At 44.0% G+C, this 26,370-nt stretch overlaps 1 protein-coding gene across 4 annotated transcripts in view; it reads left to right on the top strand.

Moving 5' to 3' along the window:
* The first annotated feature begins 456 nt into the window (after positions 1–456).
* LOC124262226 (amiloride-sensitive amine oxidase [copper-containing]-like) overlaps positions 457–26,370 on the top strand; it is a 54,829-nt gene continuing 28,915 nt past the window's right edge. Inside the window, exon 1 of one of the 4 annotated variants that reach the window (XM_046696699.1) lies at positions 457–927. The gene's annotated coding sequence lies outside the window, so the exon portion shown is untranslated. Of the gene's footprint in view, positions 928–18,195; positions 18,280–20,367; positions 20,410–26,370 lie in introns of those variants that run through there. The other 3 variants (XM_046696701.1, XM_046696702.1, XM_046696700.1) reach the window with 3 other exon arrangements.

The raw sequence follows: 26,370 nt of genomic DNA, 5'->3' as shown, positions 1-26,370 counted from the left end.
TCAAGTCTAGAATAATATGGAAAGTCTTGCCCCAGTTTTAGAAAATTAATGTTCTTGCCTCTATTTTAATTTTACTTCTTACTCAGCGAGTTATATATTTGTAATTGAGAAACGTTTCTCCCACAACACGAACTAGCAGAAAAAAGTTACTTCTCCTACTGAGCAAGTTCATTTTCATGAATCGAAGAACTAACTTTTTTATCGTAATGAGAAGTCAGTTATAGACTTAAAATAACATTTACTGCCCGGAGGAACGTTTACTGTCTGGGTACATACGCAGTGTGATGTCATCGTATCATCCCCGGCATCAGCTGATGTTGGCAAACCATCTCTCCTTACCTCATACATATTCCCCAGATTATGTAATCTACCCATCAATTGTTATTATTAGGAGCCCCCATCTCACGGAACCCTTCAGCTTCAGTCAGAGCGCGATCGGACACAAGAATCAATATACGAGTTCCCCACCGAAACGCCAGAGTCGGGGCAGAGAATGGAGAAAACGGGCTCGGGTTTCTAGTGGGTGAGACGCCTGTCTGTCATAACGCTTTGCTGCTTGACTCATTGTAGGATACACGCTTTCGGGTCATTCCGGTAACTGTTCAAAAACGGTTCCTACGTCAGCTCTTTGAAAAAACGGTTCACAGGGCATCAAAGGCACGCGCCCCTTCGCGGACTTACTCCAACTGTGCCTGATACCACTTCGGACAGTCGCTGCTGATATCACTTCGGACAGTTCCTGCTGTTACCACTTCGGACAGTCCTCCACTCGGGCGAGTCGGCAAAGCTGGTGATTTATTATTAGCAGGCTCCAAGTACTAGCGGGCAAGGAATTCCCCTGCGCTTGCTATAACAAGCTAACCCATTTAGGACCACCGTGCCCTGGTTCAAGTTCGTGGACTTTTAATCAACAGGCTACTACGAAAAGTAAGTTGATTTAGAGCTACTCATTCTACCAATTCGAACATCAGTCGAATGCTGCGCCAGTTCCAAACTCGCCTTAGCCCTATTCGCTAATACATGTCGACTTGTACAACATCTCTGCCTGGGCGTTGACTCGTGCCTGTCGAGCATACAAACAAAACTATAGGTCAGTAAACAAACTGTGTCATATGTTAATAAGTAGCTAGGATATGAATATTTATTGTATGTTTATATGTGGGCAAGTTTGCAAGAGGAACACCATCACGTGTGTGTTTCGCGTGCTGTACAAGCACGTGAACGTGTAGGTTCTCACGACCGTCAACAAATGACCTTTATAATTGTAACGTACTATTATGATTGATACTCATTCAGGAAGACAAACAGCCCGCCGAGGAAATCCGTCTAATGGAAATATATTATCGGTCGGTGACCCAATATATGACTAGGAATAATTTTGGACACATGAACTATTATATATTGATGCAAACGGAACTGCGGCCAAGACTCGTTGAACAGCTAATATTCTCTGAGTAGTAGACTAACGCTTAGTCCCTGGATGTGTATAATTTTGATAGTAATAAATATACCCATTAATATTGAAAAGGAGCCCCAGTAAATTGCAAATGTGATCGAGACTTGCTTCATTTAGAGCTTTAGCGTTGCGGGTGGGGTGGGGTGGGGGGGGGGCTAGGCAGTAGGGAAAATAATGTGGTTCAGGGACTGTGAGACTGACTACATTGCAGGGAGGGCTAGGCAGTAGGGGAAATAATGTGGTTCAGGGTCTGTGAGACTGACTATCTGGGTAGGTGCAGGTGTGACGAGCATGTACTAAAAGTAGGAAACCGGCGGTATAAGATACTATGTAGTTCAGTCTTTGTTCAGGTTGTGACGTAATCTATGCATCCATCTTCAGTTCTCCAGGGTATATTATCCCTATACATCATGATAAATACTCGCCATGCATTCGGTACTGTAGCTTCGCATTGGACGGTCCACATAATTACTGTCATGAGCGAGAGACAGCAAAGGAAGATATAAGCAATGAAGACTGTTACTTACCATGATGATTATATATTGAGTTTAAACTGGAACCTTATTTACTCCACTCGATGCTCATGATGCCAATCACTGGATTGTCTGGTCTAGATTCGATTAGTTACAGACCGTCATCATATTGCTGGAATGTTTGTTTGTTTGTTGTTGTTTTTTGTTGTTGTTTTTGGGGTTTTTTTATTCCACTTTTTTTGTTGTACAGCAAATCATACATGTCATACATAATATGTCATTTAACATATGCTTCATTGAAAACAGACTGTTTATGGTAACACGAGCAATGTCATCTATCGAGAAGCAGTTTCATCACAAAGTAACTGGATAAAATGGTTCAAACAACCTGCTTATGGCAACTGGACCAATGCTGGAATGTTGATGAGCGCGGCGTTTAACAACAAACATTTCTGAAAATATAGAAATACTCAAGGGACATAGAACCCTTTCGCGCCTTCCCATAGCAGCAACAATAGCTGGTCCGGAAATATCCGGAAATATCCCCAGTTGTCACGAATGCCCATGATGTATCTACCTCCATGTCGGAGTACTCTGGTGCAAATATCAAAAAGTATGTGAAAGTCTGAATTACTAAGTTCTTGCCCCCTCTTCCACCTCTCTGTCCGGCTTACAGCAGGTGTCCGTCACAGTCAATTTGACGCTGATCTGTGTTGACCAGATGGTAGATTTTTCAAAGGAATACAATATGATAGCGACGGAAATTTCGGTTCATCTTATACTGGCTGGACACCTGAGTCCGGTTGTAAAAATCACTCTTAGCGCTAAGACTAAGTCTATATTAAGGTATAGGAATTACGATCATCTTAGCACTGCGACCCCTTGTACAACGGCACCCTGATATATTTGTTAATAGTTGGAATACACCTCCTTGTGCCAAGGTGTCAGTGGGCGAGGTACTCGTTCATGTCCGCTGACCACTCGTCACTGGCCGGCTGACAGTTTCATTACAAGAATATTGGTGCTTCTACATAGGTACAGATTCTGCGAATCGCACGGGAATAGCATCCTGTGCAATGGCGGCTGTTTCAGCCAGGTCGGTAAGCAAGTAATGTTGCGATGCGTTTACCCCGACACGTGGTTCTCGGTACAGGTTAATTGTTTCAGTTCCGACTATCTCTGGAACCATCTGTTCCCGAGACTCTGTCTGATAAAGCTGCACCTCGTTGTCAGCCTTATCTTCAAGGTGGAGCACGAGGCCGATCTGATTCTGTCTGCCGTCACTTTCACTGGTTACGTATCTCTCATTAAGTTCCAGGTAATGGTCGTTCGGACATCCGTGTGGTAGAGTTTTGTCAATGCATCTAAAAGTGCCATCCATGACGTCGTAGAGAGATGTTGTTTTTTCGAGTTGTTGGTTGTTGCGTTCAGGATCATTCAAACTGGTACGCTGTGGCTGTGGCTGTGGCTGTGTCTATGACTGTGGCTATGACTGTAACTGTGGCTGTGTCTATGACTGTGACTGTAACTGTGGCTATGACTGTGGCTGTAACTGTGTGACTGTGTCTGTCTATGACTGTGGCTGGCTGTGGCTGTGACTGTGACTGTGGCTATGACTGTAACTGTGGCTACTGTAACTGTGGCTGTGGCTCCATGACTGTGGCTATGACTGTCTGTGACTGTGACTGTGGCTGACTGTGGCTGTGTCTGTGACTGTGGCTGTGTCTGACTGTGGCTGTGACCTATGTGGCTGTGTTCATGACTGTGGCTGTGACTGTGGCTGTGTCTATGACTGTGGCTGTGTAACTGTGGCTATGACTGTGGCTGTGACTGTGGCTGTGACTGTGGCTATGACTGTGACTGTGGCTGTGACTGTGGCTGTGTCTATGACTGTGTGCTGTAGTACTGTGACTGTAACTGTGGCTGTGGCTGTGGCTGTGACTGTGGCTGTGTCTGTGACTGTGACTGTAACTGTGACTGTGGCTGTGACTGTGTTTATGACTGTGGCTGTGGCTGTGTGACTGTGGCTGTGACTATGACTGTGGCTGTGACTGTAACTGTGGCTATGACTGTGACTGTGGCTATGACTGTGGCTGTGTATGACTGTGACTGCTGTGGCTGTGACTGTGACTGTGGCTGTGTCTATGACTGTGGCTGTGACTGTGACTGGCGTCTATGACTGTGGCTGTAACTGTGGCTCTATGACTGTGGCTGACTGACTGTGACTGTGGCTATGGCTGTGTCTGTGACTGTGACTGTGACTGTGGCTCCGACTGTGACTGTGTCTATGACTGTGGCTGTGACTGTAACTGTGGCTGTGAAACTGACTGTGGCTGTGGCTGTGTGGCTGTGACTGTGACTGTGGCTGTGACTGTGTCTGTGGCTGTGGCTGTGGCTGTGACTGTGTCTATGACTGTAACTGTGGCTGTGGCTGTGTCTATGACTGTGGCTGTGTCTATGACTGTGGCTATGACTGTAACTGTGGCTGTGGCTGTGTCTATGACTGTGGCTGTGACTGTGACTGACTGTGACTGTGACTGTGACTGTGGCTGTGACTGTGACTGTGGCTATGACTGTGGCTGTGGCTATGACTGTGGCTGTGGCTATGACTGTGTCTACTGTGGACTGTGACTGTGGCTATGACTGTGGCTATGACTGTGACTGTGGCTGTGACTGTGGCTGTGTCTATGACTGTGGCTATGACTGTGACTGTGGCTATGACTGTGGCTGTGTCTATGACTGTGGCTGTGACTGTGGCTGTGACTGTGGCTGTGACTGTGGCTGTGACTGTGGCTGTGTCTACCCAAGTGACTGTGGGCTATGACTGTGGCTGTGACTGTGGCTGTGACTGTGTGTGACTGTGGCTGTGTCTATGACTGTGGCTATGACTGTGGCTGTGGCTATGACTGTGGCTGTCTGTGTGGCTGTGACTGTAACTGTGGCTGTGGCTGTGACTGTGGCTATGACTGTGACTGTGGCTGTGGCTGTGACTGTGGCTGTGGCTGTGACTGTGACTGTGACTGTAACTGTGGCTGTGTCTATGACTGTGGCTATGACTGTAACTGTGGCTATGACTGTGGCTGTGACTATGACTGTGGCTGTGACTGTGGCTGTGGCTGTGACTATGACTGTGACTGTGACTGTGGCTGTGTCTATGACTGTGGCTATGACTGTGGCTGTGACTGTGGCTGTGACTGTGGCTGTGGCTGTGACTGTGACTGTGGCTGTGGCTGTGACTGTGACTGTGACTGTATGACTGTGGCTGTGTCTATGACTGTGACTGTGACTGTGGCTGTGACTGTGGCTGTGTGACTGTGGCTGTGACTGTAACCGGCTGTGACTGTGACTGTGGCTGTAACTGTGACTGTGGCTGACTGTGGCTGTGACTGTGACTGTAAATGACTGTGACTGTGGCTGTGGCTGTAACTCTCCATGACTGTGACTGTGTTCTGACTGACTATGACTGTGGCTGTGTGGACTGTGGCTGTGTCTGTGGCTGTGGCTGTAACTCCGGCTGTGTCTGTGGCTGTGACTGTGACTCCGGCTGTGGCTGTGTCTATGACTGTGGCTGTTAGTGACCGAGTCTGGAACACAACCCAGTGATTGATATTATGAGCAACTGTCGGGATACGATGACATGAAATCGATCAGGGCGCTGATCTTAGCAGAGTCCAAGCAGATTGTCGAGAACCACATCTATCTAGGAATCCTGAAGGGTTCAGGGGCTGCGCACGTACAACAAATTCTGTATTGGTTCAGAGCCCCCAGCCCCCACCCCAATTCTCATATGGTCTGTGGGTTGCATTTGGTTTCCCGTAATCTGCTTGGGTTGGACCCAGATCTGTATGATCCATGCAGGTCAAGTGTGTGACCCACACGGCTCCATAATGCACCAAAACAAGCAAAACAATACATAAATATATCGACGAGGCAGCTACTAAATAATACATAATACAGGGACTACACTGCTTCGTCAGGTTCATGTTGATCCTCAAGACCCTCCATGTCCTAGAACCGAGCTACATACATGTATATATGTCTGTAGATATCAGCTATGTAACATGACGCCCTAACACAGGTGGTTAGGGTTACGTCATTGATAACATCTTCACATGCATATATCTATATTATCTCTGGAAATATCGCATGGTGCATGCTCTGACCTTGTGGGTATTATTCGGCAGCTATCTTGAACAGTTAATTTGTATAAAATGTGACTCGCTGCAATCATCTGCACGGCGTGGTATCAGGCGTACAGCTGTACGCAGAAGCGTCTCGGGCAGACTCGGGCAGACTCCATCCCATCGTATCCTCCATGCTTACGTGCACTTGCCTTCGTAGTGGTGGGGAAGAACACCTGCAGCTTTCTAGCACTGTTCACGCATGTTTTAACAGTGGTCTATGAGACTTTTATATATGGTCCAATCAGGTCCTTAAACCCAGGTCTCTATGATCCAATCAGCTCTTTAAAACCAAGGTCTATAATGACAGCACCTTAAGCCCAGGTCTACATGATTCACGCATCTCCTTAACACCTAGGTCTACACATGGTCAATAGGCTTCTTAATTCCAAGTCTTTATGATCCACGCAGCCCCTTAAAACCAAGGTTGTAATGACAAATCCTTAAACTTAGGTCTTTATGATTCGGCATCTCCTTAAAACCCGAGTCTGTTTATGATTCACACAGCTCCTACACCCAGGTCTGTTTATGATCCATCCAGCTCGTACACCTAGGTCTGTATATGATCCATCCAGCTCCAACACCCAGGTCTGTTAAGATCCATCCAGCTCCTACACTCAGGTCTGTTTATGATCCACACAGCTCCTACACCCAGGTCTGTTGATGATCCTCAGCTCGTAAACCCAGGTCTGCTTATGATCCTCCAGCTCCTACACCCAGGTCTGTTTATGATCCATCCAGCTCCGACACCCAGGTCTGTTTCTGATCCATCCGGCTCCTACACCCAGGTCTGTGTATTATCCTCAAGCTCCTACACCCAGGTCTGTTTATTAGCCTCCAGTTCCTACACCCAGGTCCTACACCAGCTCCTACAGGTCTGTTTATTATCCTCCAGCTCCTACACCCAGGTCTGTTTATTATCCTCCAGCTCCTACACACAGGTCTGTTTATTAACCTCCAGCTCCTACACACAGGTCTGTTTATTATCCTCCAGCTCCTACACCCAGGTCTGTTTATTATCCTCCAGCTCCTACACCCAGGTCTGTTTATTATCCTCCAGCTCCTACACACCAGGTCTGTTTATTAACCTCCAGCTCCTACACACAGGTCTGTATATTATCCTCCAGCTCCTACACCCAGGTCTGTTTATTAACCTCCAGCTCCTACACCCAGGTCTGTTTATTAACCTCCAGCTCCTACACACAGGTCTGTGTATTATCCTCCAGCTCCTACACCCAGGTCTGTTTATTAACCTCCAGCTCCTACACCCAGGTCTGTTTATTAACCTCCAGCTCCTACACACAGGTCTGTTTATTATCCTCCAGCTCCTACACCCAGGTCTGTTTATTATCCTCCAGCTCCTACACCCAGGTCTGTTTATTAACCTCCAGCTCCTACACCCAGGTCTGTTTATTATCCTCCAGCTCCTACACCCAGGTCTGTTTATTATCCTCCAGCTCCTACACCCAGGTCTGTTTATTAACCTCCAGCTCCTACACCCAGGTCTGTTTATTATCCTCCAGCTCCTACACCCAGGTCTGTTTATTAACCTCCAGCTCCTACACCCAGGTCTGTTTATTAACCTCCAGCTCCTACACCCAGGTCTGTTTATTATCCTCCAGCTCCTACACCCAGGTCTGTTTATTATCCTCCAGCTCCTACACCCAGGTCTGTTTATTATCCTCCAGCTCCTACACCCAGGTCTGTTTATTATCCTCCAGCTCCTACACCCAGGTCTGTTTATTATCCTCCAGCTCCTACACCCAGGTCTGTTTATTATCCTCCAGCTCCTACACCCAGGTCTGTTTATTATCCTCCAGCTCCTACACAGCTCCTACACACAGGTCTGTGTATTATCCTCCAGCTCCTACACCCAGGTCTGTTTATTATCCTCCAGCTCCTACACACCAGGTCTGTTTATTATCCTCCAGCTCCTACACCCAGGTCTGTTTATTAACCTCCTCCAGCTCCTACACCCAGGTCTGTTTATTATCCTCCAGCTCCTACACACAGGTCTGTGTTATTATCCTCCAGCTCCTACACCCAGGTCTGTTTATTAACCTCCAGCTCCTACACCCAGGTCTGTTTATTATCCTCCAGCTCCTACACCCAGGTCTGTTTGTATTATCCTCCAGCTCCTACACCCAGGTCTGTTTATTAACCTCCAGCTCCTACACCCAGGTCTGTGTATTATCCTCCAGCTCCTACACCCAGGTCTGTTTATTATCCTCCAGCTCCTACACCCAGGTCTGTTTATTATCCTCCAGCTCCTACACCACAGGTCTGTGTATTATCCTCCAGCTCCTACACCCAGGTCTGTTTATTATCCTCCAGCTCCTACACCCAGGTCTGTTTATTATCCTCCAGCTCCTACACACAGGTCTGTTTATTATCCTCCAGCTCCTACACCCAGGTCTGTTTATTATCCTCCAGCTCCTACACCCAGGTCTGTTTATTATCCTCCAGCTCCTACACCCAGGTCTGTTTATTATCCTCCAGCTCCTACACCCAGGTCTGTTTATTATCCTCCAGCTCCTACACCCAGGTCTGTTTATTATCCTCCAGCTCCTACACACAGGTCTGTGTATTATCCTCCAGCTCCTACACCCAGGTCTGTTTATTAACCTCCAGCTCCTACACACAGGTCTGTATATTATCTTCCAGCTCCTACACCCAGGTCTGTTTATTATCCTCCAGCTCCTACACACCAGGTCTGTTGGTCATTCTTAATCTCCAGCTCCTACACACCCAGGTCTGTGTATTATTCCTCCAGCACCTACACACAGCCCAGGTCTGTTTATTATTCCTACACCCTAGGTCCAGCTCCTACACCCAGGTCTGTTAAGATCCATCCAGCTCCTCTGTTGTTTATGATCCACCAGCTCCTACACCAAGGTCTGTTGATGATCCTCCAGCTCCTACACCCAGGTCTGTTTATGATCCTCCAGCTCCTACACCCAGGTCTGTTTATTATCCTCCAGCTCCTACACCCAGGTCTGTTTATGATCCATCCGGCTCCTACACCCAGGTCTGTGTATTATCCTCAAGCTCCCTACACCCAGGTCTGTTTATTAGCCTCCAGCTCCTACACCCAGGTCTGTTTATTATCCTCCAGCTCCTACACCCAGGTCTGTTTATTAGCCTCCAGCTCCTACACACAGGTCTGTTTATTATCCTCCAGCTCCTACACCCAGGTCTGTTTATTAACCTCCAGCTCCTACACCCAGGTCTGTTTATTATCCTCCAGCTCCTACACCCAGGTCTGTTTATTATCCTCCAGCTCCTACACCCAGGTCTGTTTATTATCCTCCAGCTCCTACACCCAGGTCTGTTTATTATCCTCCAGCTCCTACACCCAGGTCTGTTTGTTATCCTCCAGCTCCAGCTCCTACACCCAGGTCTGTTTATTATCCTCCAGCTCCTACATCCAGGTCTGTTTATTATCCTCCAGCTCCTACACCCAGGTCTGTGTATTATCCTCCAGCTCCTACATCCAGGTCTGTTTTATTAGCCTCCAGCTCCTACACCCAGGTCTGTTTTTATTATCCTCCAGCTCCTACACCCAGGTCTGTTTATTAACCTCCAGCTCCTACACCCAGGTCTGTTTATTAACCTCCAGCTCCTACACACAGGTCTGTTTATTATCCTCCAGCTCCTACACCCAGGTCTGTGTATTATCTTCCAGCTCCTACACCCAGGTCTGTGTATTATCCTCCAGCTCCTACACCCAGGTCTGTTTATTAACCTCCAGCTCCTACACCCAGGTCTGTTTATTAACCTCCAGCTCCTACACCCCCAGGTCTGTGTATTATCTTCCAGCTCCTACACCCAGGTCTGTGTATTATCTTCCAGCTCCTACACCCAGGTCTGTTTATTAACCTCCAGCTCCTACACACAGGTCTGTGTATTATCCTCCAGCTCCTACACCCAGGTCTGTTTATTAACCTCCAGCTCCTACATGCAGGTCTGTTTAACCTCCAGCTCCTACACACAGGTCTGTTTATTATCCTCCAGCTCCTACTCCCAGGTCTGTTTATTATCCTCCAGCTCCTACACCCAGGTCTGTTTATTAACCTAAGCTCCACACACAGGTCTCTTCCAGCTCCTACCCAGGTCTGTTTATTAACCTCCAGCTCCTACACCCAGGTCTGTTTATTATCCTCCAGCTCCTACACCCAGGTCTGTGTATTATCTTCCAGCTCCTACACCCAGGTCTGTGTATTATCTTCCAGCTCCTACACCCAGGTCTGTGTATTATCCTCCAGCTCCTACACCCAGGTCTGTGTATTATCTTCCAGCTCCTTCACCCAGGTCTGTTTATTAACCTCCAGCTCCTACACCCAGGTCTGTGTATTATCTTCCAGCTCCTTCACCCAGGTCTGAGTATTAACCTCCAGCTCCTACACACAGGTCTGTGTATTATCTTCCAGCTCCTACACCCAGGTCTGTTTCTGATCCTCCAGTTCCTTTATAAACTCAGGTCTGTCTGATCCCTAAAAGACAGGATCGGTTCAACAGCGTAATCGTAGCGCTACGGGTCTTAAGTCTATGTTAAAGGAGGAGAGTTACGATCACCTAAGCGCTGCGGACGCTTTGTGCAAACGAGCCCTGTCCCTTAACGAACTGGGTTCAGTTCCGAGAGTATGTGAAAGCACAATCGTGATGCCCGTTATCGCGACACAGCTGGAATATTTAGACAGGCGTTTTCTGTAAATTCAATATTTTTTCAAAAAGGAAGGACACAATTACCCCAGTTGTTTACACAGATCCTCAATTAAAAAAAGTCGGAAATTTGGTTTCTTAAAGATACTTGACCTCACTAAATCTTGGCAAGGCTGTAAAAGTCCTTACCTTATGCCTCATCTATATCTATATGTCTATAACTTGACGCAGGAGATAGCGCAACGACCCTTGGATCCATTTTATGCCTCCAGACGAGGTACTGCATCTTATCTCTGCTGAGCCCATCTCATATAAGTATTCAACCGTGAGTCCACCCACTCGATTCCATGTTACTCAACTTGCTGACGTGCTCGTGTTGAGTGGAACAAGATCGTCTGCTGTTTTAACATCCTAAGACTACGTGTATACATAGATGCCACTTCGGAAACACGGCAAGCTTATGTACTTAAACCCCTTGTTAATTTCCTGCGCGCGACTTTGCTCGTGCCAAGTGGTTTCTTTGAAGGGGATTTTCCGTTTGTCTGGTTTCCCATTCAGAATGCGCAACCACCTGGCCCGACGTGCACATTTTAAAACCGAGGGTCTATATAAGACATATATAGAGCGCATCCCATTGTATGTTAATCATGATTTGTACTGATTTTTACAGTATAACAGCGGGGTGAAGGGAATATATCATTTGTATGGATGTACCGCTGTAAGGGGCCTGTCTGTAATGGAGCCACGACTGTTTGTGTGGCCCGGATGTTGCAAGGGCATGTGGATCTCATTTCATACATCAAACACGCCGCTCTGCGTGTACACACTTCCGAAACATGTCGTGTAACATTTCAAAACTAGCTCGGGTTGGATTCAACGTGGCCCTGTCAGATAGAAACAGCAGTGTTTGTCATGTAACAGTGGCACATATTATCTTCACCATACATTACGTCTTACTAAGGTAACCTAAAATGTTATCTAATGGTGGCCATATTGAAACAGTTGTAAACGATTAATCTTAGTGGTCGATATTTGATATTGAGTCAGATATGTTTACACTTGTAAGACAAAGCTGGTCCAGATGCGTCTGTTGTCTCTTACTCATTATACAGTGACGCATGCGCAATCGTAAAGATACATTTCGAGCTGCTGATGCATTGTTTTAAGAAGCAATCGTAAAATTCAGAACGCGAGCCAGAGCGCAGTACGGAGTAAAATAGCTCCACAGCAACCTGTATTTATCGTTAACCAGTAGGATACTTCACCCTGCCTTCCACCCATACTCTTCAACACACGTCCACAAATAAACAGTTGCAACATTAAACACTAAATTTGCAATAAAGAAGACCTCTCTCTCTCTCACACACACACACACACACACACATTCTCTCTCTCTCTCTCTCTCTGTCTCTCTCTCTCTCTCTCTCTCTCTCTCTCTCTCTCTCTCTCTCTCTCTCTCTCTCTCTCTCTCTCACGCACACGCACGAACACACACACGTGGAATGCAAGAGCTGAACCATGAATATATTTAAATTGCCCATAAAAGCTACTTCCCACTGTCTCTTTGTCTCTGTCTCTCTCTGTGTCTCTTTCTCTCTCTCTCTCTCTCTCTCTCTCTCTCTCTCTCTCTCTCTCTCTCTCTCTCTCTCTCTCTCTCTCTCTCTCACGCACACGCACGAACACACACACGTGGAATGCAAGAGCTGAACCATGAATATCTTTAAATTGCCCATAAAAGCTACTTCCCACTGACACGGACATCGACACGCCACCACTTCCAATATGTCACATTGGACGTAGTGGTAACATCTATTTATATGTAGTTTTACTCGGTCCCCTGACCAGCATAACCTTTAACCCATCTGACCCCTCTGAACTCTCATGTCGGTCATGTGTCGTTAAGGTGGACATTCCTCTCCCGAAGATATTATCACGATTTCACCATTTTGAGAATATCCGAAGTATTGCTAGCCCACTGAGATACCGTTCTACTTTACCTCGTGTAGACACAGAATACTGTCTCCAAGCCGACCACAAGGCAGCGTATCAATAAGTACCATACCTTAACGTATTTCACGAAACGCCGCCGGAAGTCGTGATCGACCTTCGACTCTCACTCACTCACTCACTCACAGAAGTCGGTGTTAGATCGACGAGATTAAGACTTAGTATAAAAATTCTGATGCAAACAAATAATGTCACATTAATTGCAAATGAACCCCAGTGAACTGGGCGATTCAGAACCCGGGAAAATCTAGACTTTCTTCATTCAGAGCTCTTGCATTACAGAAAGGGTTGTGCGGGAGGGGGATTATTGTGGTTCAGGGACTGTGATAGTCTGTCATACAGACCCTGACACAAATATACCCAAGAAAGCCCACACAAGTCTAGAAAATGTGGCAAGTCTAAAATGAAGAAAGTCTAAGGGATCTTTTTCATTATATTTTATCTTTTTCACTATGAGCTTATTTTCTGTAAAATATGTTCATTTCAGAGACTAACTGTTAGTCTAGGACTGTGAGACAGGCTATAGTCGGCCAAGTCCTTCCACGCCTGTTTTTACAATAAACATGATAAATTGATGCGGATGGGGCATCAGTTTTCACAGCCTCTACAGATAACGCCGATGATGTTTTGTTGTTTTATCAGACTCTGCCCCCGCGGGGGTAGGGTGTCGGGGAGATACAGTTATATTAGTGGCCACCAATTCCCGAACCAAATACTCTGATGCTGACATATATACACTTGTTACATGTCGTACATGGCGTGTATTTTGGGCTGTGGTGCTTTGATAAGGTTCCAGGGAGGGCGTGGGTGTCTTTGGGGATAGAATTGTCAAGATTTAATGTTATCATGCTGCTTCAGTTGTGTGAATTTAAATGGCCTCAGGACAAGAAAACTGTGTCACATTTTTGTTTGTTGTTTAACCCTGCGGCAACTTTGTTTACATGGCAGCGGTCCGTAAATAACGGAGTCTGGACCAGACAACAGCATGAGCATCGATCTACGCAATTGGGATACGATGACACGTGTCAACCAAGTTGGCGAGCCTGACCACCCGATCCCGTTAGTCGCATGGGTTGCTGAAGACCAATTCTAACCCAGGTCTTTACGGGTCTCAGATCTCACTTCAAAGCATAGAAACGGCAGTCATCGAAGTAGTTGTTTTGGTTATAGCAGTGACTGTAACGGTCTGTTAGTAAAGCTAATGGAGTGAGTAGTATTTTCGACTTACGAGTCTCTGAAATATGTAATGGCAACTGGAAACTCCGTTTAAAAGGATCTAGACTTGCTTCACGCAGAAGCCCTATATGGAGCAAGTCTTGATTTTCCCTGCAAAATCGTTATCACTGGCTACCCTTTTCATAGTAAATTGTTGTGTTTCTGACAGAATTGTGTATTTAGAGACTGGCTGTTGGTCGATGGGCTAGCACAGTAAACCGGCTTTAAACTAATACAAACACCCATATCAGACGCGCCACACATGCATATTGCAACAAACGTGATTACGATGTTTAAAGCTCAACAACGTATGGTATGGATTTAGAACTTCTTTAATATTACAACACGACGTTTCTGGGCTACTTCTTGCCCCTTCATCTTGATTCACCTGATGAAGTGGCAAGAAGTAGCCCAGAAACGTCGTGTTGAAATATTAAAGAAGTTGTAAATCCATACCATACGTTGTTGTGTTACCTCCCAACTTCTAAATGCCCATCAAGCATCTGATGTTTAAAGCTATTCCATCTCACTATCAAACGAGAAAAGCACCGTCACTGCATGTCATAACTCCCACAAACAAGTTGTGCCGCTATTAACAATATCCCAGCAATATTACGGCAGGGGACACCAGAAATGGGCTTCACACATTGTACCCATGTTGGGAATCGAATCCGGGTCTTCGTTGTGATGAGCGATCGCTTTAACCCTAGGCTACCCCACCGCCCCCACGAAGAAATATCTTCGGGGGGGTTCCCGTTTTGCCGGACAATTTTGTTCTAGATAAAAATTCACTGATGCGCGATAATCCTTAAACAATAGGGGATTAACTTATAGTCTTTTTCGGTTATATGTACACACTATAACTTCATCTCGATGTTTTCATTTCAGCAATTCAACATTATTTGTGTATTTTCTCTTCATGATAAAATTAATAAATACACATTTCGTACATTTTCAGAAAATGAGAAAATGGTAACTGAAGACATATAAATAAATATGCATAAATATTTTTCCATAAATATACATAAAGATTTTTGTTCATAAATATACATAAATAATAATTATTCCAACACAGGGACACCAACTAGGTCTGAGACAAGATCCCCTAGAATTTGGAATGAACTGAATTTTTCAATGAGGGAACCATGTCTACATTCTTTATATACAGGCACAATGGCAGAAATAATCATTTGAATAAGTTTCACTCAATTTAGCTGATATAATTCGAGTTCACTCAAATTAGTTACTAGAAATCGAGTTCACCCAAAACAAATTAGTGCCTTGTAATTATTGAGTTCGAACTCTGCCAAACGCCCATGTCCCCCAAAAGAGACTATGGGTGACAACTACCCACTGAAAACACACTATAGCCAGCAAACTATCGGACCGTTACTCTTAATCCGTGATCCTCACATCAGCTGTCCGGCAAAGTGGGGTATGACCATATCTTCTTACAATAACTAAACAACAACACAGCATCATTCTTGGAATGGTTCGCCCTCTGTTTGAACTATTGCCTGTAATTGCCTGTGTATATTATCGAGGTCAATATTTGGTAGGTATTCCGAGGCAGAGTTCACATCAGTTATAAGCCACACACCTGCTGTGATGACAATTTAACGCAAACCAAACACAGTGTAAGGCTCATTTCCTTCTCTAGTACGGCATATCTAAAATACCAGGTACAATTATTGGTAATTAGACCAGTGTTTGTTCAACTAATACATACCTTCACACAGGTGTATTTGAACATTAACTCTCTATATGCCAGAAGCTTCCCGTGCACCTGGGTGAATTTACCTTTAAACTTCAATGTTGACGTGTCACAATGCTTCGTGTCAGGTGTATTATACACGCCAGTTAATACCCTCGATGGGATCGTATTATTTCGGCTTATCCGAAGTTCGACACAACCGGGGCGGCGGGGAAGCCTAGGGGTTAAAGCGTTCGATCGTCACACCGAAGACCCGGGTTCAATTCCAGACATGGTTCCAATGTATGTAGCCCATTTCTGGTGTCCCCCGCCGTGATATTGCAGGAATATTGCTAAGAGCGGCGTAAAACCAGATTCACTCACTCGACACAACCGAAAACTGTTATGATGAAATATTACAAAAGGTCCGAGACAACCCGACTCAAAGTTTGACACAACGTTGTTTGTTGTTTCTGGAATAATAGATACAGGGTTGTAACCTCGATTAACCGTTGAAATATCGTTTCTGTTGTAAATATCGTGAACATATTCGCTACCATAGCTTGTCGTCATAGATCGACTTTCACGATGCTTCAGACAGCTATTGGAACGGAAGAATGTGCAACACCATTACATACGGCAACAGCTTGCCCAGCTTTAAATAACTCATTTTGTGATCAGTTCGTTTGTAGTGTTATTATTTATAACCATATATTTTGATAGTTTAGGTATAATGTTATAACGCGTTTCAGTCTGGTCCAGATGTTCATGATATTAATCATGAATGATTAGAGGCCGCACTTGCTGCCGTGTGCAGCGTTAAACAATAAACAAAACAATCTGAAGGTCACATGACGCTCGGGCTTCAAGCATTTACCTAAATCATATACTATGAGGTTGACTTACATCTAGTCTCTTAAATGAACACATTTTACAGAAAAGAACAGTTCCTAACTTTTATTCATAAAAAAATTAAAAAGTGCCCAGAGACTGAAACTGTTATAATTAAAGGGCCTATTCGATTATGCTAAACCGGTTTTGGTTTCTGGAAAACCATGCACTCGATTATGTCGAAACCTAAAACTGGGTTCTGAAACTTCGAAACCATCTCCGAGGCAGGTTTCGCAGTTTCGGTTTCGCGTTCCCTCACAACAAACAAGGCGGAAACGAAGTTCAGCTGATCTTGGTGGCAAAATAGAGCAGCAGTTTCTGTAACCAAAACAATGATAAAAATCATTATTTAAAACCCCAGTCTATTGAACATGACTATTTTATGTTACTTGTATACATATAATTACTTGTTACAGTATAATTACATATACGCAAATATTTACCTCCAAAAGCATCTCATCTCTTATTATTTGTTCAATCCCTGATAAAATGACAAAAAATATTACCTTCGGCAATGCTGTCATCCAATTCCTTCCACATATATAGTAGCTGAGACATTTTTTTGTATTCATTTTGAAACCGGATGGTGAAACCATCCACTCGTTTATAAAACTAGAAACTGGTTTCACTTTGAAACGATGTATCCGAAACTGGACACTCGTTTATAACAAGAGAAACCAGTTTCAGAAACCCAAACCAGTTTTGCAATAATCGAACAGGCCCTTAGACTTGCCACATATTCTAGCCTTACATGGGCTTTATTATATATTTGTTTCAGGGTCTGTATGGCAGACGAACTCAGAAGGTAATGGTTAGAGTCAGGGCGAAAGCGTGATGAACATGCATCTTCAAATAAGGCAGGGTGATTATTGGGTGTCAAGTTGTTGTCACGGCTCGTCGGGAAGAATACCCTCAATCGATGCACCATCGGGGAACAAATTAGCTCATTAGTGCCCCTGCCTCTGAAGATACTGGGCTAGAATTAGTCTTCAGCAGCCCATGCTTGTCGTACGAGGCGACTTACGGGATAGGGTGGTTAGGGCGGCGTGCAGATCCGGGTTATAATAGCCACTTAGCAGCCCATGCTTGTAACATGCGACTAACGGGATCAGGTGGTCAGGCTCGTTGACTTGGTTGTCACATGTCATCGTGTCCCAATGATGTGTTCATGATGTCAATCACTGGATTGTCTGGTTCAGACTCGATTATTTACAGACCACCATCATATAGCTGGAATATTGCTGAGCGCGGCGTTAAACAACAAACTAACAAATGTTACCCTCCCTGCGGGCAATCGTCAATACGGGACAAGTAAACATAAAATCGCACCCACTCACTCTTTAATAACCTGTGTCACTCTTGTACAAACAAACAAACCGACTGTTGCAAAACATAAAGAAAATCTTAAACTTGAGTTGGTTCAATTCCCTTCGCTCCATTTCCTAGTGCCTTTAGAAAGTACATCGATTTTACAATTTTCCGGAACGCTCGACCGAGACTGATTCATATAAATATAATAGAGAGTGTGAAATACACGTGCTGCTTGCTTTTGTAATGATTTTCCACCGCGGCTGTCGATAGAGGTCAGAGCAGTGCTAGTTATGCATACGCTGGGACGATTCTATCAATGACAGTGACACAACTCGCTCGCTGCTTTGAAAATACAGTGATGTGAGCTGTAACTTCTGAAGCATTTGTGAGGTAGGGATGCTTATCTCTAATGATTTTTTGTTACAGGTTTTCTTTGTTATAAACAACGCGATTGCTAGATTGAGAACGAATGTTATTGCAGCTCAATAGTACTCTAAACGTACGATCGCCTCACATCGTCCCATAAACAGATACAGAAACTTATCTCGTGTGTGTGTGAGAGAGAGAGAGAGAGAGTGTGTGTGTGTGTGTGTGTGTGTGTGTGTGTGTGTGAGAGAGAGAGACAGAGATAGAGAGATTGTATGTGGAGCTGAAATGCTGAAAGTCAAAACACCATGTCGTCATACAAACTCGCTCTCTGTCAGACTCGGTTTCAAATACGCGTTTCCTTTGTGCTTCTGCAGACCCTTCCCTCGTAACGCTTGTGCTCTCTTGCCATGGGGGCTGACGTATATCAACAATATTCAGACTTCAGCCTGAATATCTGTGTGTATCTTGTACTGTAGTATCGAGCCGCGATCCCTGTACTATATACAGAAGCGTTCAATACCACTGGTGTACACTGTTTGATCTGGGCGCTAGAAACGGCCGCCGTTGTTATTGTTTTCCGTCTCTCTGAGGGATGACTCAATTACTCTAGGGCTGTTTATAGCTGGAATGTGCCATTTAGCGGTCTCTGGGTGGATCATTCAAAGTGCAGCTGTAGACATCATTTAGCGCAAGCAGATATGGCTGCATGTTGGCCTACACACCTCTATGACGGGCACCACACTGACGTATAGCAGTACGCATCACCCTGACGTATAGCAGTACGCATCACCCTGGCGTATAGCAGTACGCATCACCCTGACGTATAGCAGTACGCATCACCCTGGCGTATAGCAGTACGCATCACCCTGGCGTTTAGCAGTACGCATCACCCTGACGTATAGCAGTACGCATCACCCTGGCGTATAGCAGTACGCATCACCCTGACGTATAGCAGTACGCATCACCCTGACGTATAGCAGTACGCATCACCCTGACGTATAGCAGTACGCATCACCCTGGCGTATAGCAGTACGCATCACCCTGGCGTATAGCAGTACGAATCACCCTGACGTATAGCAGTACGCATCACCCTGACGTATAGCAGTACGCATCACCCTGGCGTATAGCAGTACGCATCACCCTGGCGTATAGCAGTACGCATCACCCTGACGTATAGCAGTACGCATCACCCTGACGTATAGCAGTACGAATCACCCTGACGTATAGCAGTACGCATCACCTTGACGTATAGCAGTACGCATCACCCTGACGTATAGCAGTACGCATCACCCTGGCGTATAGCAGTACGCATCACCCTGACGTACGTATAGCAGTACGCATCACCCTGACGTATAGCAGTACGCATCACCCTGGCGTATAACAGTACGCATCACCCTGACGTATAGCAGTACAAACTGGTGTTGGTGGTACAGTACACGATATATAGAGTCGATATATAATATTAACACGGAAAAATTGGACAAAGGTTTACCAATATTTTATACCGATATGTGTTATTGAATACTGGGAATATTACAGACTGCCTGAACACGTTCCTCAATCTTAAACCTGCCAAGGGTCAGCCATCATGGATCCGCGGTACCGGTTGTTTCCGTACCGCAATTTACTCATCACTCGTAACGCACTGTATGATGTCATTTTTGTTTATTGAAATTTCGGGACGAAATATTAAAAGAACAGGGGGATACTATTAACACGGAAAAATTGGACAAAGGTTTACCAATATTTTATACCGATATGTGTTTTTGAATACTGGGAATATTACAGACTGCCTGAACACATTCCTCAAACTTAAACCTGCCAAGGCTCACATTGATAACGAGCATTGGACTTAATCCGGGACCAGTATCTCTAAAGCTAACAGAACCAAGGTGCGTTACGTTTATCTGTCTTAAAGGCTGTTTGTATTCCACGTTGGTCAAATCATGTGCGTGCCACATATACCTTCGTGGCATACTCGCGACTGGCCATCGATGCTTCGGTCCAACTAAATGACATAATCTCATGTTCACAATAACAACGTTATCGTAAGTTTTTTCTGTAAACGCGATTATCTGCGATAGCTAGAATAGATATATATTAGGATGACAGTCACAAATCAGGGGGTGGCTGTCTAGTAAATTCACTCAGGTAAGAAACTTTACTTCCTTCTACTTTGACAAACTATTGTTATTCTATGTTAACTTTAACCTATTGTAAATACCTTAACTATATGTTACCACCCTTGGCAGTACCTTCAGGTCTATGTGGAACGAGGCATCCCTTAGTATGTGTCTCATATCTTCTGTATTACAGTTTAGGATTGTTTATTTAATACTGATTGGCACTACACTGTTATGTGACTATTATAGAATGTAGAGTGTGTCGGATATTTTAACTATTGTATTACGTTGTGAACACTATGCTGTTTGGGACCGTTACAGAATGTAGATTGTATGAACGCCTACTGGGATGATGTGTAGAGTATTGAACCATTGTTGTGTACATTGGAATATGTGTCCTGATGAATCTAGTATGTGTCGTGTGTAACGAATCTCCATGTATTTTGATATCTGATTGCATTGTGAACATGTTCTAATAATTAATTGTAAACCATACTGTTATTACCTGATTATACCAAATCGTTCAGTGACTGCTGTGTAATAAACCCCTTGTTTATTTACTCAGGGGTTGTGTTGTGTGTGGGTTGGTATGGTCAGACCTCTTGCCAAGCGAGCTGATTCCCCAAAACTCGCTGATTCCCCAAAACTCGCTGATTCCTGAAAACTCGCTGATTCCCCAAAACTCGCTGATTCCCCAAAACTAGCTGATTCCCCAAAACTCGCGTTTTAATAATAAGGTAATAATCAATAATTTGAATGGTAATTTATAGAAGAAATTATAAATAAGAAGAACACATTGTACCTCTAACAGGCTTAGACTATCTAGACGTGCCTCTTTAACGGATGCTATACATCCATGGGTTTAGCATTCAGTACAGCTTGGAGCAAGGCTATTCACAATGTAGTCTGTCTCACAGTTCCTAGACTAGCATCTACTTTCTGAAATGAACATAATTTACAGAAAAAAACAGTTCCTAAATAATAATCATACAATATAATAAAGAGGAGCCCAGAGACTTTCTTCATTTCCTGAAACTGTGGAAGTTTAGACTTGCCACATAATCTAGACTTGCCACATAATCTAGACTTGCCACATAATCTAGACTTGCAAGGGCTTTCTTGGATATGTTTCTTTAGGGTCTGTATGACCGACTAACAGTTCTGAACGTGTTTTCCCTTCCACCGAGCCTTTTCTGCAATGCTAAAACTCTATATGAAGCAAGTCTAGATGTAGGTGCAGCCACAATCTCCCAGCTAACCGGAGCTCCTTCTCAATTTAAATGGAGTCAGCTGTTTTTATCAAAACTATATATTCAGATACGATGGTATCGATGGATCAGTTTATTCACAAGTAATGAAAATCCGACGAAAAGCATGGTAAACGACCTGTGAACTGTGACAACGAACTCCTGATAGTGTCACTTTGCTCGAGACTGCATCATGTACGCACCAGGCTGTGTTTGGAATTGTCCACACACCCCCACGCGGTGGGACGGGGATTTCCAACAGAAAAACACTACGCTATGTACGACAGTGTCACTATAGATTGCTCTAGACTGTATCCTGTGCACAACTGTCCGTGCTTGGAATCACCCACAGAACTCTTCGTTATTCGTGACAGTGTCACTGGCATTTGCTCTGGACTGTATCCTGTGCCCACCTGGTCATGCTTGAAATTACCAAATTACCCACTCAGCTCCCGCGGCCCACCATAGTGTCACTTGTCTTTGCTCTAGACACTATCCTGTGCCCACCTGGTCATGCTTGAAATTACCAAATTACCCACTCAGCTCCCGCGGCCCACCATAGTGTCACTTGCCTTTGCTCTAGACTGTATCATGTGCCCACCTGGCCATGCCAGGGTTGTTCAAGCTGCAGAAACGTTGCTGTTGTCGGAATGCAGGTATTTAGCAGAAACTGATACCATAGGAACGCGGAGTAGGTCCCCTAGGCCTTCACAGTCACGTAATGAATATACAATATGCTCGTCTTTCCCTGCTGCCCTTGATGGGGTAGTCAGAACATAGGTGCGTGGGGGAGGAGTAGTGTACATGCTCTCAAGGAGCATGTAGAAACAAAGTACATGCTGCCGTTTCATGTAGAGAAAGCCAGACTAGCTCATATCACACGTGTGAAAGTTTGTGCCGACATGAAATCGCACTCGTGTAGTTTATTATAATAGATGCAACACTAGATGAGTATTTAAGAGCAAACTGAATGTCAAAACGTGTTACATTTTTTTTTGTTCAAAGCCGCACTCAGCAATATTACAACGCGCGGCAGTCTGTAAATACTCGAGTCTGGGCCAGACAATCCAGTGATCAGCATCATGAGCATCAATCTTTGCAATAGAAATATGATGACATCTGTTGACCAAATCAGCGAGCCTGACCACCCGATCCCGTTAGTGGCCTCTCACGACAAGCATGGGTTGCTGAAGATCAATTCTAACCGGATCTTCAAGGGTCGAGTGAACACTAATCCTATATTGTCATACGTCAGTTTATACTCAAAATGCTTTTTTCATATCTAAATGATAAACATATCAAATTAACCCTGGGATGCCATAGGATCGAATCGATCCCGAAGTCTCTAAATGAAAAGCGAGATGGTTGTGCTGTTTATTGCGTTCATCTCTCTGCTTTCATTAATTAGGATTGCGATGAAAAGTAAAAGGTTTATCCAGTACTAAATATAGAGTACGAAAAGGCAGTTATTATAAATTGTTAAATTTCGTGAACCGGAAGCGTAAATAACAAGAAAAGAGCAAAAATTGCTTGGCACTAATACCCCCGCTAAGCACATGTAGTGGTAGAAACTTAAGACGGAAGGTACAATAAGTTCAATTATGTAAATATATGCACAGCTTAGGGTACACATCATCTATGTCGATACATGTACTGTTAACGGTAAAGACTGTACACATCATCTATGTCGACACATCTACTGTTAACGGTAAATATTGTACACATCATCTATGTCGATACATGTACTGTTAACGGTAAATATTGTACACATCATCTATGTCGACACATCTACTGTTAACGGTAAATATTGTACACATCATCTATGTCGATACATGTACTGTTAACGGTAAATATTGTACACATCATCTATGTCGACACATGTACTGTTAACGGTAAAGACTGTACACATCATCTATGTCGATACATGTACTGTTAACGGTAAATATTGTACACATCATCTATGTCGACACATGTACTGTTAACGGTAAAGACTGTACACATCATCTATGTCGATACATGTACTGTTAACGGTAAAGACTGCGCACGTCGTTGTTGTTGTCAGCGTTGGTTTTGTTACTCACATGCATCAAGCATGATACATGTTGTATCAACACAATCCGGTATAAACATAGGATTGATGCCTGAAGATCATATGAGAGCTGAACAGTCGGAATCAAGGAAGAGTCATCGTATTGATCATCTTCAAGTGATCGCGCCAACAGTAAACCGTAGTAAAACCATTGTTCCTGTGGTCGAGCTAATAGTTCACTTTACTGATGATCTTCCAATGGAAAAGCCGATAGCTCACCTACTGCTGATCTTCCTGTGGTCGAGACAATAACTAATCGTAATTTATAATATTGAGACTCATTTTTATGAAAATGAAATATACATCTATTTATCAGCAGTATTCCAGCTAAATCATTACGACCAAGAAATAATTAAATTCGGACCCATTAAAGCTTTCCACCAGTATGGAGAGCCGAAATCAGAAAGTGGGAAATATGGGATGACACAGTTGTAGCTGGGTTAGTTGAGGTAAGACCCACAATGCTGACATTTAGTGCCTGTCCGCTGTTCGTGACGAGATTAATTGATGTCACTAATTCGGCTTCGTGTTCAGAGAGAAGTGGTTAGTCCGGTAGTCCGTACTCTTCCACTTTTCGGACGATCTTTGTATACTGTTCCATACTGCTGGCATTTCTAGTCAATGTGTCCTTAAACCAAAGACAGAAAATTATTACGGCTATACAAGACTAGTCATCATTATCTGGGTCCAGATCCACAAAGAGTCCGTAACGTTACGACCTGTCGTAACTCAATAGTTTATCATAGACTTGCGAATGTCTTAACGACACGAACACTTTGTGGATCTGGATCCTGGTCAAGCGATCGGACCTGGCGTGTCATTCGGCGTCTCTGAGTTCTACAGTATTAAACTGCACTCGTCTCTTTGATAAAGTAGCTTCTCTTAATGTCTTTGTAACAGACAAAGTCGATATCTAGATGTTCCTTTTCAGTTACATATGACGCTTATCAGAACTTCAAAAGAATGAAAACATTTCAGCTTTCTAGCGACGATGTAACAAGGACTTAGGATTAACGAACAGAGGAGTGAAACTGTTTCCCTGTGGCTGAGCTATTGCTAATATGTTACTACACGGATAAACAGAGTGTGCCTTAAACCCCTTGAGATGTTATACACCTAGTTTGCCGTGCCTTGTATCCGCTCTCAACCCTTCTTGAAGGCGACAATTCTACTCGATGGCAGCCGCTACCAGAAAGTTTCTCCAATGGTGCTGTTTTGTCCGGTAATTAACGACGTGTGGTTGTGATATTAACTGACTTAGTCTGTTAGGTCAAGTGGTCCTACACGGACCTTGATGAACTGAGACCGCCTGTTGAAATTCTCAACAATGCTACACGGAAGCCAGGGTCATTTCCGTCCACCTGGTCGCGGCCGCCATCTTGACCCACGTGTGCTACACATCGGATGTGATGGCCTTGTTTCTCGACATTCATGATATTCACTGAATAATTGACACGAATATGCCAGTAATGCATTATACATAACACGTATTGTTCCCACTCATTGTACTGAAGCTATGGACAACTATTACCGACATGGACAAAGGAATGTGTGAAAACATAATGAAAGCGATTTCACGATCCCCTTGCACAGAGCGTTCATGGGGTCACGACAGAATTAAATCCCATTCAGAATTCAATCAATCATTATTTCTTAGCACTGAGAAGGTCGTGGGCCCAGAGTACGTGTATACGCAGTAACTGAATGTATATTTGTACAGACAAATGTACATAAAACTCTACGGTAGCCGTTAAATTAATACAAATCGTGAAGGAAGTACGTGCTTTCTAAGATTTACACAATGGAAAATAAGATTGACAATTCTTTAATTGTGACAGTATTTTTAGACACCGTCAGTTACATTAATACAGGTGAGGATCCTAGAAATCATTATTAATGAATCAGTTTCTCATATCGACATAAAATAGACCAAGTGAAAGGCGACATTCATCTTGTATTACTTTAACTACCCAGTGGGGTGACGTGACCGAGAGAGTGAGTACAGTCTAACCCTGCTGTTGGCGTTACTCCCGTAACATCACGTCAGGTGTCTAATGCCTGACACGGTGACAAATCAGTTACCTATTACAAACTCCAGTACATTTCTTCCGGTGTGAAATAACTGAGAAAAAAGTTATTTCAAACTGAAATAGTTATCCGGTGAGATATGATACGGGTATCACCGTTTAGTTTTAGATCTTACGTTTACAGCAATTTTACAGGAATTATTTTCATCCCAGTAACTTTTTGATAACGTTTTGGGGTAAAGTTCAATTTATGTTAAGCACATTTTCTTTTACCCACACCTTTAATAATCATTAAACGTTATGTACTCTGCACCACCATGTAGATAACGTGTAATGAAAGCAGATAAACTTATGGCGGCAATCGGATTATTTGTTTACCAAGAAAAAACCACTGCGTTAGGGAGTTTCCAGTATAATGTTCCACAAAATATCGGAATAATAAGCAGAATATAACACGGTGTGTATGTAAGTAGTGTAAACATACAGACTAAACTCAAGGACGAGCCCCGTTATCATCAACATGTTCACGGCGACTAGCTGACTGACCGTGGTTGTATGTAACATGGTACCAAAATACGTCAAATGTTCACCTATAATTTTGTTGATATTTTTTATCTTTAAATTAG

Source organism: Haliotis rubra, unplaced genomic scaffold (assembly GCF_003918875.1).
Source record: "Haliotis rubra isolate DU_JTF1 unplaced genomic scaffold, ASM391887v1 Scf828, whole genome shotgun sequence".
NCBI lineage: Eukaryota > Metazoa > Mollusca > Gastropoda > Lepetellida > Haliotidae > Haliotis > Haliotis rubra.
The sequence above is the reverse complement of the archived record's forward strand: the minus strand, read 5'-3'. Positions and strand labels throughout refer to the sequence as shown.